The sequence below is a fragment of the Sinocyclocheilus anshuiensis genome, unplaced genomic scaffold, assembly GCF_001515605.1.
Source record: "Sinocyclocheilus anshuiensis isolate Anshui unplaced genomic scaffold, SAMN03320099.WGS_v1.1 scaffold81, whole genome shotgun sequence".
In the NCBI taxonomy this organism is placed as follows: domain Eukaryota; kingdom Metazoa; phylum Chordata; class Actinopteri; order Cypriniformes; family Cyprinidae; genus Sinocyclocheilus; species Sinocyclocheilus anshuiensis.
The window spans coordinates 170,272-187,446 of record NW_015537945.1 but is presented as its reverse complement, the minus strand read 5'-3'; the positions used below and the strand labels follow the sequence as shown (position 1 = coordinate 187,446).

Below are 17,175 nucleotides of genomic sequence, written 5' to 3'. Positions count from 1 at the left end.
TGTGACATTTTTTCTGTTCATTAAATGGTAAACAGTGTGGCAATGTTAAGATTATTATTAAGATATTTTACTTCTTACATTAGCAATTCATTGGAAAAAAACACCTTCAATGCAATATCAATTTCAATACTTTTTTTTCAATACATGTACCATAATATGTAATATAGTAATACAATAGTATGTAACTATAAATGTTTACTACAACATTTTAATAATATTTATATATTTGATATATTTATGCATTAATTCATAAATTGTATGAATGTATTTTACTTCTTACATTTACCATCTCATTGAAATTAGGGCTCCTCTCATTGGAAAAAAAAATTCAATATCAAGTAATAATTTTCAGTTATATACACCATAATATGTAATATAATATAATAGTATGACTGTAACTATTTATTTTTACTTATTTTATGAATTCATCTATAAATATTTAATTTATATATATAAATTAATAATTTATTAATTTTATTAATATAATTTACTTCTCACATTTAACATTTAATTGAAATTTAAACTCCTTTGGAAAAAAGAAAACAGCTTCAATTCGATATCAAGTTCAATTAAATGCTCAATAATATGTAAAATAATAATGCAATATGTAACTATACTACAGCATTTTAATATAAAAAAGAAAATCTGAGACTTCTGTGAACACTGAGTGATGACAAACGAATCATTGAATCAGAGCTTGAATCAATTCACTGACAGTCTGAACAGATTTGTGCAAATGAATCAAACATTCCACCTGTAACGCTGTTTTGAGACACTAATAAAAGCTCTGTCTGAACACTTTGAAAATTTCCATGATCTATTCACATGAGAATTCACTGCACTATGAAACACACTGTATCTTGCAAAACAAAAGCAAAACGAAAGAAGGTGAACGGACCGGAGGAGGCTGTAACCATGCGTGTTAACACTTCCCTCCATGGAGCCTCAGATGGACAGATTTGGACAACCCTATCTGTGTGTTTGTGATGGTACTTAAGGAGGGCGACCTCACCTGACCTGCTGTAGGTTTATCCCAGCTGAGCCCCACAGCTACCACACGCTCTCCTCTAATGAATCGCCACTTCACCGCCGTGATTTTAGCACCCCAAAACACACTGATTAGTGGCAGGATTGATTTTTCCAAAGATGGATCTCATAAGGTTCTGCTGTGACCTCAGGCCACAATCATCTCAGCAGTGCTTGAGAAGAACATTACAAAACACGTCTGTCTGTTTTCATCCTCCTCCCAGAACACATCCAGTGATAAAATCATACCGAAAACCCAGCAGTCCCTCTGCGTTTGCATTTCATTTATGTGTTGTTTCAATGTTGTTGTTGGTAAATAAAACATTCAAAATGGTTTTCAATAACTGAAATAAAAACTTCAAATTAGAAATGTTCAATTAGAAAAGTTTAAGTACTAAAATGACTAGAATATCAAATTTAAAATCAAAGATAAATAGTAATATTACAAAAATGACATAGCATATAAAATTGTTAAAGGGGTCATATGATGCGATTTCAATTTTTCCTTTCTCTTTGAAGTGTTACAAGCTCTTGGTGCATAAAGAAGATCTGTAAAGTTGCAAAGACTAAAGTCTCAAATCCAAAGAGATATTCTTTATAAAAGTTAAGAGTCAGCCACACCTACCTAAAACGGCTCGTTCTAACACGCCCCCACATGTCTACGTCATGATGTGGGAAGATTTGCATAACACCGCCCAAATGTTCATGCAAAGAAAGAAGGCGTAACTTTTATTCTCACTGTAGTAGAATTAAACATTAAATAAAATATTAAAAAAAACAAAAAACAAACAACCTTAAATTTACTTCAGCTAGTTGCCAAAGCAACAATTCTCATTTTCGTTTAGTTTTGGTTGAAGTGCTAAAATTATTAAAATAAACTAAAATAAAAAAAAATTATAAAATAAAATAACAATTACAGGCATATACAAGACCAAAAAAATGCTAAAACTTAAACTAAAATGAAAACAGAAAATAATAAAATAAAAATGATCAAATATTAAAAAAAAAGTAATAGTATATAAGTGACACAAAATTAATAAAAATAAAAATTTCCAACACATTACGTTTGTAATACTTACAAATATTTACAAAAAAAATGGCATCCTGAAATAAATTAGTTGACAAGTTAACATAGCTTTCCAAATCATAATTATTTTCTACAAAGAAATAAGCATTGAGTATTCATAAAATGTTAGTTTGGTTCTTCAGGTAGGTTTGTGAGGGAACTGCAGGAAATTTGTAATAATTAATGTAATCATAAAAAAAATATAAAAATTAAAAGCAAATCAAAATAAAACACTTACAAAAAAATATGAAATTATTTATTTGTCTACCTGCATGTCATGTGACCTTTAACCGAGAACCGTGAAAATGCAAACGTGGTGTTCAAAATAATATCAGGGATACTTTAAGCAAATATTTTTGCTGTTCAGCTAACAAATATATGTTTGAGAGTCCCTCCTCTACATGATTAGACGATGCCTTGGAAGACGGTCTGAAAGCAGTTTCCTCAGCTTTCTGTAAACTCATTGACTGCTGTTGGTTTCGGACATAGCCATGAGAGGCAGTGACCGACTAAGCTAAAGCATTAAGCTCTACTGTGAGTTTGTGTGCAGCCTCCCACTGGCTTTGACCTTAGAGATGCGATCTGATCTCTCTGACGAGCGTGTCATTACAGCTCAACACATTCCTGACCTAATGAGCCGTCTCCTCTGATCGCATCACAGCAATCATTCGCTGAAGGACAGACGCAGCAGAAATCCACACGTAACCATCAACACGACATCCTTTCAGCTTCACAACATGGTTTATTTTGCCATAATGATCGGCTGATTGGATTTTGGACCACATATACACTAGAGGTTGAACGACTTATGATTTTTTGAAGTCGACTTATGCGATGAAAGTCGAGTCGAAGTCGACTAGTCACTGATGACGTCATTAATGAACAAATAAGTCTGGAGCTGTGATAAACACCTTGTGCACAGCTATGGCATATGACACAGCACTGCACACATGGCTGTTGCTCCTATAACAGCTTTTTTATCAGTTCTTTTGTCTTTGGGGCGTTATATTTCTCACAGATTTCTGCTCATTCTAAATCAGATACAGATAGAGTAGCACAGTAAAGATTACATTCATATGAATGCATTAGTGAGAGCGATTGCGTGTGTAAATTAATTCTACCTGGCAGCGTCTCTCTACTAGTAGTGAAGCTGTGGAATTTAGTTATTAAGAAATATATGCTTGAACTTTTCAGTTTCTAAGCTATTTTATTGAGAAATCACAGAACAGTGTTGACAATACATTTCCGCGCGGAATGACTCTGTGCGCGTGATGTGCGCTACTGTCTGTAGCTGTGTGTGTGCGTTACAGTGCAGCAGCGCATTAGATTAGAACGGCGATTAACTTACCTGTACAATAAGCTGTTTAAAACGTGCATTCTCCCGTTCAATTTCGAGCATCCAGTAATATAATCACACATGTCTTGTGGAGCGCTTTCAGAGTATGCATTTATTTGTCATATGAACTGTTTGGAAACGGAGCGTAAATGTGTAAGTCCTTCAAAGATTTCTAATCCTGTTGCGCCCTCTATAGGACCAGCGACTAGTCGACGTCAAGCTTAAAGCCTCATGGCAGAGCATTGAAGTCGACTATTCGGTGCAACCCCTAATATACACAACTGTGTGGGGATTTCAGTATGTGTGAGGTTTCACTTACTGTCAATGACGGCCTCTGCTTCAGTTCTGTGACATCACTGTGACATCATCGCGCCGGAACCTGGAATAAAACACATGAGGAATAATTACTATAACCGATAAAAAAATAATTACTCCTCTTTTAAAGGTGAAACGTGTTTTTTTTTTTCGATGATAACCCTGTTGAAAAATCCAGCATATGCTGGTTACATGCCTAACCAGCATATGCTGGATTTTTCAACAGGGAAAATACATACAAGGGATTCGTTGGTAGGTTAAAACATAAATACTGCCATATTATTGCTCTGCTTGTTTGAGCATCAACATTATCTAAATTTATCTTTTTGATTTACGATATTTTGTTACTTTTACTGCCTAACAAGGCACACATATTTTTTGCTGTGCATTTGTGCCTCTCATCCACTACAAATCAGACCGTTTATACAACTTCCTCCTCGTCCTCTGGTCAGTTTCTCGTCTTATTAAATATTACCATATGGGTGCGTTTTGTGGAAGTGTTAAAGGAAATTAAGCCACATTTATTTTAACATCTGCAATTAATCTTTCTTACAAACACCATTCATTTATATGTCAAAACTTCAAATAGTAAGGGACGGAAATAAACCATCTTCAGAGAATCAATGCTCCTTAAAAGGAATAGTTCAAACCAGAAATCTCACTCCAAACAACTACAAAAAAAACGTGACCATCAGGCGACAAAAATCATGTTAATAATAGTCAATAGGGTTTCAAAATGTGCTGAAAGGAGGAGGTGCAAATGAACTGCAAAAGACTTGATGAATTAACCAAAAAGACACTCGAGTTTCTAGAGTCAACATCTTCATGAACTGAAACCTACTGGGATTCTCCAGAAGTTCAAAGTGTCAGGCTCTTGTAGAGAACTTTCTTAAGAAAGTTTGAAGCCATGTCACAAGATGAAAAGTGAAAATGGGCCAAGAAATACCTGAAGATTTTTTAAAGATTAGCTGAGCAAGTTGAACCTTCTCAGGTTGCAAATGAACTTAAATCTGCCCGTTTCTGGAAGACACGTCCTTAAAACAGTGGTACAAGAAGTCAACAGCATTCAAGAACATCATGATCTTTATGCAGCACAAGATATCGCCTGTTTACAAGTCAGTCCCTGTATGGCTAACCAGAAAAGGCTTCAAAGAAACACCCACTTGAAACTCCACCCAGAAATATATCTATATTTATATATCTATATCTTTCTTAAAAGTAAATTTAAATAAAATAATAAATAAATAAAACAAATAAATGAATACTATAACAAAAATAAAATATAAAAATATAATAGAATATATAATATTTAAAAAAAAAAGTTATTTGTTCATAGTTGCATGGTAATTTATATTCTTTGTCAAACCGTATACATTTTTACTATTAAATTGTTCATTATTAAATCACTCTATTCTGAAAACTTATGAAATATGCTTTGCCATCCAAGTATTTGTTTGCAATACATTGATGAATGTGTATTAAGTTTCTATCCTGTCAAACTTTACTAGATATAACCTTATTCTTTAACATCACAGAACTGAATTTAATTTCATTTAGCTGCAGGCATGGGAAACCCTCTCATATTACTAACTACATAAAACACTCAGAGAGAGACAGACAGATAAAGACAGACAGACAGAGACAGACAGAGATAATGAAATTGGAGAGAGACTGACAGACTGAGATGAGCTTTACGCGAAAATCACGTCATTCCGTATGGTCTCTCTCAACACTGACATTTATGGAAATTACCACCAGATGAACAAAACCGCTGAAGGGAAAAAAAAAAAAACAATCGCTGCTGCCTGGGAAATGCACTTCGAGCAATATTAATGAATGTGAAGGCTAAAAATCCTCATAGATATCCTAGAACAGGCATCCGATTAGCACATGCTCATGTATTGAGTGAGCAAGATCTGAGTTGCTGATGGTTAAAAGTTCTAAAATGAAGTAAAAATAAAACTGCATTCAAACATTGCTAAAAAAAAATTCATAAAAGTACAAATGAAAATGACTAAATGTATAAAAATATTCTTCCTTATGTTCATTTAGTATAGAAACCATGCCTATAAAGCTTAGATTAAGTTTGGGAAAAAATATTTTAAAATGATAAATTCAATAAAAATTTAAATAAAAAGTTAAATAAAACATATAAATTGTAATTATTATATTTATTATTTACATTTAAAAAAATATATTTTTAATGAAATACACACACACACACACACACAAATAATAAATATTCTTCCTTATGTTAATTTAGTGTGGTAGTGTGGAAATCACGCCTAATAGTTTAGGAAAAAAATATTTTAAAATGATAAGTTAAATTAGAAAAACTAAAACATACATTTTTAAATTAATTGTGTTCTTTATTTATTTACATATTTACAACTATATTCTATTTTTTTTTTTACTTAAATATAAATATATAATATTATATAGACAACAAGCAGTCCTGCAGAAGCAAAACTACGAATCCCTTTTATTTTGTGATTCTGCTAAACACAAGCACCAGAAGCATATTAGGGGAGGGATATTTCCATCCTACAGAGCATTTCATTGGATAACTCATGCTGCTGTGTGCATGACGAGCTATAAATATATTTTCCCACAAGATAAAGCATGCAAATTTCAAATTCAAAAACTGAATGTTCATAAAGTACTTGTCTCCCGTTAAGCTCCGCATTACGACGGGTATTTCTTTACTGACGGAAGGACTCCGTTTCTTTTATGAAGGCCATGTTTTATCCAGTGCTGGAGGTCACTGCAAAGAAAAGCTCTTTCCATAAACTCTTTGAAGCGCAGAGTTAAAGACATGACTTGAGTTACAGATCGCCTCGCTGCCACTGTTAAAAGAGAAAGACACATTGTCTTCTAATGAGACAAGACTCATAATGATAGTAAGGCACAGCTGTTGAGAAAAGAGAGACTTTCCTGTTCATCCACACCCCACCCACCTTTAACTCCAACAGACGTGATGGATTATGAGGTTATATGATTTCCTGTTGACACAGGAACAATATCACACTCAGATCTTTCATTTCAAGACTTTCTGTTTGAGTTCTCCACCTTCACACCTGAATTGACCTGAAATTCAAGAATCCAGTGGCACTTTCACAGAGAAGGCAAGGAATGCCGTGCCTCAAAAAAAAACTGACTGAGAAGATCAATATTATGTTAAGCACTAATTTTTATACAGTGACACTACCAGATTAAGTGTCTCATTTGTTCTTTTGTTCTGTTCACACTGAGCTTCTAAAGCTTGATGTAAATGTGACGGGTATCAGCAAAGTACAGGCAAATATAAGAGGAGGTAGTTGCCTCCATAGCACTGTGAAGTTATTTTAGTATACACTATTACAGTTTTTGTATATATTTTGAAATATTTTAATAATTCAGTCATTTAGTGGTGAGTTTGTCACTTTCATTATTTAAAAAAAAAAAAATACAGCTACATAGTCTTCAATAATTGTATTAATTTTTACTAATTTTATAAAAAAAAAAAAAAAAGTATTTTTGCCATTTTTTGTTTTTTATTTTTAGTTATCAAAGTTAAACTAAATGAAAGTTTAATTTTTATATTTAATTTCATTTCAGTTAACATTTATTTTATTTCAAGTAACATTTTTTTTAATGATTAACATTTTTTTTAATGATTTTAGGTTTAGTTTACAATAATAACCTAACCATGGTCTATCATGTTCATAATAACTGGTCCGCAAATCAGCTTGTTTTGTTGTCTGCATCAAATTACATTTACAAAAGTGATTTTATATACATCCACAGCATATTAAACACAAGTAAAGTGTCTAATTAAAGTTTCAAATAACTTATGTAAAAATGAAATGTCAAGATATGGGTGAAATACCGTAATGTTCGATCAGCGTAAGAGACATATGTAAAAATGAAACTGCATACTTATTTTGACCTGCACTTATTAAAGTACATAAAAGAAAAAAAGTGATCAAACTAAATTCTATTATATTTTAAAAATTCAAAAACTTCTTGCTGACAAATTGGTAAAAACAAGTGGTTTGAAAGGCAGTTGCAAAGATTGGTAAAGATTTAAAATCACAATTAATATGTATTGTGTTGCTGCACTGATCCTTAAACGGAGTATTTTAATGCCATCTTATGATTCTTGTTCTAAATATGCCTGACAAGATTTATTGCTATATAAACTATTGCTACGCTGAATTATATGTCTTTTCTATAAATCATGGTAAAAATGTGTCATTTTTGCTCAGAAAAATCAAATTAAACAGGACACATCCTAATGTACAAGAAATATCTAGGCCTAAATTTAAAGCTGTATTAAACTTTAATTGTTTTGATGCTTGAAAACTCCTTTTCATCTTTGACCCATAAATTGCTTGAAAACTCCTTTTCATCTTTGACCCATAAATTACTATAAGTAAACAACTCTCACAATAATTTTTCTCCACTTTCAGTCACATCTACATCGAGACAAACCCAGAAAGGGGACTTTGGCCCCTCATTTCCCACCACACGTCACTGCCTGATAATTTTGAGAGGATATCCGGCTTTCACACATTTCCCAAACGCAGAAATCTGGCAACCGATCTAACATTTCTGGCAGATGAACTGAAGAAGCCAGTGGTTACGAGTGGTGCATCATCCAGTACTTCCATCTGGATTAAAACTAATAATCACTTCATTTATTTTTGAGAGAAAACCGGCTACAGATGTGCAAAAATATGTTATTTTGCTATTTGGGATTATTCTGTTCTGCTTCTTACATTTTATTACAACTTTTTCTTGCCTGTCAACACATCAGATAGGAAAATAATACATCCTGTCATTTGAAATATATAGTGTATTATTATTAATAAGAAAACAAATTATACACTGATCTTCAGCTCCATCTAACTGACACCAAAGTTAGACAGAAAATGATTTTGTTGACAAACATGATATTTTGCATATTACACATGCATAAAAATGCGAACATTTGTTTGATGAGGCCTTCACTATTCTTTAGAACCATTAGATTTCAGATGCATTAGTGGTGTTTATTTTATTCTTTCTAACTTTTTCTCTCATGCACGCCAAAAAAAACCCTGTAAAAATAAGGCACAATGTACTGCATTAATATGAATTTTAGATATTGATACGTATTGATCATTTTACATACTGATTTTTCCACAGGTGTTTTACCTGTATTTTGAGTTGTGCACTGCACTGCGTTGTGTTCTAGAGTTATAGGAAATGTCAGTAAAATTAATGGATAAAGTACTGGCAGAAAAATACCAGTGTGATATGTCAGTAAAATTAATTTTCTGTTTTTTTTTTAAAGCAGCATAATATTTATTTCGTTTTGCATTTCACTGTATTTTATTTGTATTTATTTAAAAAAAAAAATTTTGTAAATTGCACATCACTTTGGTATACTCTGTGGTTTTTAAAGTAAAAAATAAATGTATTAATTGATTGGATATTAATTGCTACTAAATCATTTTAGTGATCATCTCTGATTAATTTTGAACAGGATATATTTCCATTGTCATTAACTAATGACAGGTAAAATTACTGGACATGTGTTGCCTCATCCCTCAAGAGTCAGTGAGTTATAAATCAGATGACATGCTGCTGTAATCTACAGATAAAGACCTGTGTTTGTGTGTGGATGAGGTAAACAGCTCACAGAGATCTGCGGTGTAAAGTCAGTAATTACCGAGTAGAATAGATCCGCAGTAAGCAAGGGGTTATTAACAGGGACGCAAGCTTTCAGAGAGGAAAAAAAAACAAGAGCAGCACATTTCACATACAGGTCACCTTCACATGAATCTCCATAATGGGACGTTCACACATGCAGCAATCTTATCTCTGCAGGTCTGTTCTGTTGGCCATTCCTTTCTAACCTTAATGGTCATAAAATGTCAATCTGATCTAATAATCTAGGCTATTAAAAATGTATATTCTGGAAGAGAAAGTGTGAATATCATTACAGCCACAAAATACTGAATCAAACTCACTTAGGATGCGTAGAATCCATTTCTGATCTTTTTCCATGTATTTTTTACACCGTGCATGCACACAGAGACAAATCGTAAATGCGGAAATCTCATATTTTCGACACTTGATTACAATATCAGACATGATTTAACGTGTGCTCTGTAGTGCTGAGGAATTTCAAGAATTCATAATAGATTTACAATGATATTTCAGGTGATATCAAATTACAAAGTCATAAATGAACAATATTTTAATGTCTTTTTAATTTGCTCATTAAGCTTCCTAAACACTGTGTCATTAGACTCCAAATGCTGAGATGTTTCAATAGCATCTCAAGTTTTTAAACATCACAAGTAAAAATTGTTTCTTTGAACTAATAGTTTTGAAGTTTTTAGCAGTTTTAGGAAGTTTTATATTTAGGTACATACTACTGTTTATTGCCCTTTTAAACCAGTTTCTCTTATCTTATACATTACGCATTCAGATAAACTAGAAGGCTGAAAAATTCAAGATAATTATTTAACTTAATTATGTACAGTAAATGCATTTAAGTTAATAATAATAATAATAATAATAATAATAAAGGCTGAAAAATTCAAGATAATTAATTAAATATAATACTACTACATACTACTACTACTACTACTACTACTAATAATAATAATAATAAAATGTATATTATATATTACAATATAAAGTAGGCCTATATAATTAAGAGTAAAATATCTTCACTGAAATTACAATTATTTTTCTTAACAGGCAGGCATTACTGCAACTGATAGCCTATGACAAACAGTGCTAAGCAGTAATACAGAAGGTAAAAGAACTGGCATTTTAACATGAGCTCTTAACACCACAGGAAGCCTCAGTCCCTCCCTGAGCAAAGGACATGTGACATCCATTTACAGCAGATACTTAGAAGAGAGAAGGAAAAAATAAGTGTGAGAGAGGGAGACGGTCATTGACCATGTTTTTAATGTCTCATGCTCAGCAGTGTTACACTTAACCTAGTATCACATAGCTAGACCTGTTACTAACAGCATAACATCTGGGAGGGCTGCACAATTAATCAAAATAAAACTGAAAGAATATTATGGCTTTCTGAGATTATGAACCAAAAAAAATCGAAGTAGGCACACCACAGCTCCAGAGATAGAAAAATATTTATGTTCTCACCACAGATGACGTTTCGAGCTTAGACGCTCTTCATCAGACAAAGAGATTATCAAAGAGATTTCTGAGATGATCAAATCACATGGGCTGTGATTTAATTAAATAAATATATGCGCTGCATGTTTCAGAGTAAAGTGCAGCACTGTATTCATTTACACGTGAGCAGCTCATGATCCACCAGTGTTTTCAGTGTCTCAGAGCGACTTGTTTCACAGTAAATGCTGCTTCGCACAAACTCCATCTCTGCATCTGCTCTGAGTTTGAGATGCTTTCACATGCATTTGGTAATGTAACATGCACCAACCCTCTTCCAATACTTCTAATGAGAAGCGCTTTAAGGGCACCATGAGGTTTATCATCAAAATAAAAGTTTGATGATTTGACATTTGAAAATGAAGAAATTAAGACCGCTATAAGTACTAGTATCGTAATTTTACAGTTGTAATGCAAAATAAAATTGTTTTAGTAATTTTTCTATTTATATTTAGTAAAATGTAAATATCAATAATAATTATAATTAATATTATTATTATCACCATCATTATTTTAACCTTTGCAGATATTATTATTATTATTATTAGGCTAATTGTTATATTATTATATAGTCATCTTCATATATAATCACAACATTTTTCCAAATTGTGTAGGCCTAGTCCTATAATGAAACACAGCAAACCCAGATTTAAAAACAAACAAACATACACTATAAATCACTATGACTATTTAGATAAATAAAATAAAATAAATTATATTATTTATTAATTTGTATTTTTTTTAATACCATGTCAGTTGCAGGGCTATCTTCATGGAGAAAACAGAATAAATAACATTAGTCATACAATTAACAAGAAGCTATACAAGACATTTAAGGTTAATACGGTGTTTCCCATTCATTAACTAGACTGTGGCGGCCCGCAACATAAAAAGATATTTAATGTTGTGTTTCACGCCATTGCTTTGGCAAGTATCCGTCAATCGAATTAAAACCGAAAGCGTAATATGACTTATCAAGTCTGTTTGCGCTGCTTGTTTCAAAGTGAAGCGCGCACATTGCACACGCGATCGGCTCGTGATCCGGTGTTTTCCGCGTCTCAGTCTCTCAGAGCGGCTCCGTTCACAGTGAATGCAGTGAACTCCGTTACTGAATGTGCTGTAAGTTTAGCGCATTTGGGAATGCAACGGCCACCAGTTATACATAATTTGCACATTTGCATAATTTTCAACATTTTAATGGGCAAATGGTTACAGTATTTCATTAAATTAGTAATGTTTGTAAACCTGTTTTCACAGAAGCTGGAGTTTTCCGCCAAAATAAAAGCTCAAGGGTTTATCTCTTGCAAGCATGACCTAAAATTAACAGACGCGCACAGAGAAAATACTGTACAGGTACAGCAAGCTCACTGCTGGGAAGAAAATATAAATATTGGGGTGGGGGTTTATATGAATGTATTTCTGAAGGGAACTGACTTCACAAAAGTTTGGATGGCATTTTTCCCCTCTTATCATTGCTGATCCATAAGTGCCACCTGCTGTCAGAGAGTGAATTTGCATTCTCATTCAGCCTGTCTGTTTTTGTTTCATGCAGGTTTTATCTTTGTAACTTTGTTTGTATCGTGATTAAAATGCAGTGGTTGGTTCTAATTTCAAATGCCTTTTTTTTATTAAATGTTTAGTTGTTGTAGTAGTAGCAACTGCCTGTTTTTTTGCAAAAACAGTTTCATGGCAAGGAAAAATATTTATGGTCGGTAAATTTTCTCAAGTCACCAGCCACTGGCAGATGTGAAAGTTAGTTTTAGGGCCCGCTTGCAAGAGTAGAAATTAGGACAAAAGTATTGCAATTTCCCTACTGTAGAGTAAGGTAAAATAATATACCTGAAAAAAAAATAATTTTCATTTATTTCACAGTGCAATTGTTTTACAGTATATGGCTATTACTGTCATAGGAATAATAATATAAAATTATTATTATTATTTTATTCTAATTTGTTTGGCTTCCAAATTCACCAGTGAGACTGAGACACTATATCACAACTAAAAAGAGGGTTGAGTGCCCTTTAAATTTCAAGAACAAATACATTTACCAGCTTTTTTTTCTTTTAGTTTGCACACTGTGACTGAACCTGTGTTGGAGCTCTTAATTTTGAACTCTCAAAGTGCACCAGATTTATGAATTTAACTTTAAAATGTACAAAATTTTCTTCCGGGGGAGCATGCCGGACACCCCTAGAGGGGTCGAGGACCACCCACCATAGTCTCACAAAATCCTGTGGGAAACACTGTAATACTAGACAAAAAAAATACATTCAGGAGACACCTTTTTAAATACATCAGTTAAACATCTCTCTGGACACTATCGTTGTCTATTTATGTTAAAAACAGCACAGAAAATCTTTAACAGTCATATTGTAGTTTGACAAAGGAAGGCATAATGATGGTGGTTCATCTTTTAATAAATAACTATGTGTGTTTACTATGCCCTAAATGGCAATAACATAACAATCAGATTTTTTGTTTTTTTACCTAAATTGTGCAGCCCTAACATCTTGTCCATTTATTCTGGCCAAGAACAGTCCACTTGTACATGAAAAGACAGTCTGACTGACAGGTAAAGTGACCAAACACAGTTTGTTTTGTGTTCACATGCCTACCAAGCACCTCAAACAAAACTAAGTATCTTCTGAAGATTAAAAGCCACTAACCGGACAAACCCCAGTAATCCTGCTAGTGACTAGTGCACTCAACTCCTAGAAGTTGCTCAGTGTCAGACAATCTGAGCTTGCAGTTTTAACAAGTGCTTTTCAGTTGTGTGCATCACGCATCAGTGAACGGATCATGGGCGGTCGTGGGTGTGCCGTCTGAGACCGAGACTATACTTAATTTACAAAAAGACTCATGTCATGTCTGCAACCTTCCAAAACATCAACCAGAGACAAAGAGGAGATATCGAATTATGCATTCAAAGCCGTGTCACATTTATTCTGCTGCACTGGGGGCCTAACTGCTGTCTTCAGACCCCCAAACGACTCGGCAGAAGACAGACCTCCCGATTCCCCCTGCAGGAGCCCAGCATCCTGATTAATGAGCGTAAGATTGTGGAAGAGCGAGCGAGAAGTGAAAGATGGATGGTGCAGTGCAGACGCAAACACGCATCAGGAAAACTGCCCTAATTACTGACGGCCCCGTGGTTCATTTGCTTTAAATGCACACAACATCCCCCTTTTTTCTAACCAGGAAGAACATTCTCCCCTACAGCCTCATCCAATGACCTCATTCTCAACAGCACAACGATTAGTCATTCCCAACCAGTAAAACATCTACATGGACTTCCCCTCCAAGAAGACCTTGTACACATGACAAAACGAATGCATGTACTATGTTGAAGTTAAATAAAAGGTCTGTTTCAAGATCAACCAAAAAACCTAGTCTCACAAAGATTTTTGACTACTGGTAAAAAGTCTTGTCCACACCACATGCACAAACAACACAATGCAGCCTGGAATGGTCATGAATTTAAAAGTGAAACCTGTACTTTTTCCATTAAACTAAAAAAAAAAAAAAAAAAAAAAAAGGCTACTGAGGCATTTGTTTTTATGTGCTATTTAAGACCAGGTTTATTTGAGACCGACTATACAAGGGCTGCATGATTTGGGGAAAAAATTTAATAACTTAAATAAAACAATTTTAAAAAGTATTTAAAATGCTAGAATTTTTTTTTTCTGCACTTGATTTTAAGGCTGCAAAATCTGGACAAAACGTTGTGATTATATATCAATATAGCCATAAAAAAAACAACAGCAGCAACAATATTTTTTATATATTAATCAAAAACAACAACAATAATTATATTTCGAATTATTATTATTATTATTATTAATTATTACTAGTGGTCGACCGATATATCGCCAAGGCCGATGTGCACAGTGCTCACATTCTCCCTCTTGTTCACTGTCGTCATTAACAGTTCTGTCTAACACGGATAGAAGTCTGTCTAATAATCAGATAGAACGGTTAAACAAAGGAAATAAAATGCATACAAAAAAGAATTATAACGATTGCTTTTATATTATTAGTAATAGAAAGGCAAACATTATAATACTTTATCATTTGCTTTCAGCATTCAGCAAATACGCATTTATATCATTTAAACAAATCTTTGAATGACTAACGAACATTTAATTTCACAAACATTGCAAACTGCAGTCAAATCCAGCTGTGAGATGATCTTGTGAAGTGTGCATTTGTATCCTGCATGATCGCGTGTTCTCTGCGTGACGGTCAGTCCGTGTGAATTGAATGCGGACAGGAGGAGAGTTCAGCTTCACTGGAGACACGTGATCGACAAACTTTAAACTCATGATGCTGCGCTTTATGCATTTGCCCACTGCCATATTCATCTCATTTTCACTGTGTGCTGAATGTAAAATGAGTGTTACCTTGGCTTTATTTGAAAAAATATGATTCCCAATGCACACAAACTTCCCAGAATACTGAGTGCCCTGTTGGTTACAGTGTTTACTTCCTTTTTAATTATATTTTTATTAAATATTTATTTTTGAAAAATACTTTGTCATCTAAAGTATAATTATGTTTATTTTACACATTTATTTTGAATCCATTTTCAAATGATTTCAAATTTCTTAAATATTAATTAAAATAACTAAAATTATATCGGCTTTATATCGGCCATCCTGCTTTCCAAGATATCGGCAGTCAACAAACCAATATCGGTCGAACACTAATTACCACTACAACATAAATATCTAAAAATTACTAAATAAAACCAAAATAAAAAAATATTAGGCCTACTTTTGTAATATTTCACTGTAAAAAATTAAATATAAAAAAAATACAACTTTTACATTACAACTGTAAAAGTACAATACTTATATTTACAGCTGGCTTAATTTCTTTATTTTATAGCTTTTATTTTGACAATTTTTTTTTTTTTTAAATCACAGCCTTTGTGATTTGATAATCACACTAAGCTGCGATTTCAGTTTTATTTTTATTCAGCTCTAGACTGTGCCACAATAATACACTGGGGATGAAAAATTAATTCAAATAGCACAAAACTCTATGTTGCAACAACACTATGAAAAAAATAGTGTAAAATGTGAATAGACTTTATAAGAATTTCTGTCTGTCCAAAATAATCAAATCCAATGGACCCTTTTCACAAGACTGTGATGACGCGTTTAACGGTCATCAGCATCGTAAATCCTCTCTGACGGTCTCTACATTTATAACACTATTCTTTGTATTATATCACCTTTGCATCAAATTACAAAAAAACAGTTAACGCTAATGCGAGGGTGTTTCTAATGCAGTGTCTATGGGAGGGACGGTAAATTTGACATCCTTCTCTCTTCTGACAGCCGTTATCAGTCTCTCTCAATTTTTTTCCTTTTATTGAAAGTCATGAAAACACTATCGTGGAGTTTTTCTTTTGCTATTTGAGCAAATGGGAATGCAAAAAATATATTTGTGGTACTCTCCCATTCACTGCTATTCAAGTTAACCCAATTATGACGACTTCCGCTGCTGAGAAACACGGAAATGTGAAAAAAGGTCCATTATTACTCTTACGTAACTATTAGGGGTGTGACAAGATCTCGTGGCACGAGATCTCGAGATCCAATGTGTCTCACGAGATCTGACTGGTCTCGCGAGAACGTGACGATATCCTCGCGCAGACCTTTCAGATATATTTGCATTACACTGGCTCGTTCACAAGTGGTGGTATGTAAGATATTTTATGTTCGCATCAGGCAAGTGGCTGCATGAATAGCGGGAAAATTACGCAGTGTAAGTTAGTCTTTATCCAGTCATAAAAACAGAATTCACAGTTTAACGCGGAATCCGATTGATCGGCTACCGATCATTATCGGCCGATAATCACGGTGGGATGATTGATCGGCGGTCTCTAAAAAGGCTGATCTCAAAAAAACGATCGCAAGCTGATGACGCCGCCACGAGAGGTTTGGCATGACATGCAGCGGCACCGTCTCAGTCTCTGTCCAGCGTGGGTGAAGTCATTATAATGCTGAAAGTGAGGTACTCACCTTCATATTTCTTCATTAGATAACTTATAAAGTCATTTGAAAACATTGTGTGAGACGTAATTTCACAAACAGCGAGAGTGTATGACCGCGCTCTCTCAAAATACGCAAATGTCGTCAAATCACCACATTGCGTCTGTCTGCACGCTGTACAGTTGACACAGGAATTGTCACTTGCACAATCGAGGCAGTGTCACATCGTCACTAAAGTTGATAAATTGCAT

The 17,175-nt window shown here is 33.7% G+C and overlaps 1 protein-coding gene across 6 annotated transcripts in view; it reads right to left on the bottom strand.

Annotated features, from left to right (window-relative positions):
- The window catches only part of LOC107663866 (bromodomain adjacent to zinc finger domain protein 2B-like), a 99,032-nt gene that overhangs the window by 74,996 nt on the left and 6,861 nt on the right, over positions 1 to 17,175 (bottom strand). For all 6 annotated transcript variants that reach the window (XM_016454239.1, XM_016454273.1, XM_016454264.1 and 3 more), the window contains exon 2: positions 3,748 to 3,807. The gene's annotated coding sequence lies outside the window, so the exon portion shown is untranslated. The remainder of the gene's footprint in view (positions 1 to 3,747; positions 3,808 to 17,175) is intronic.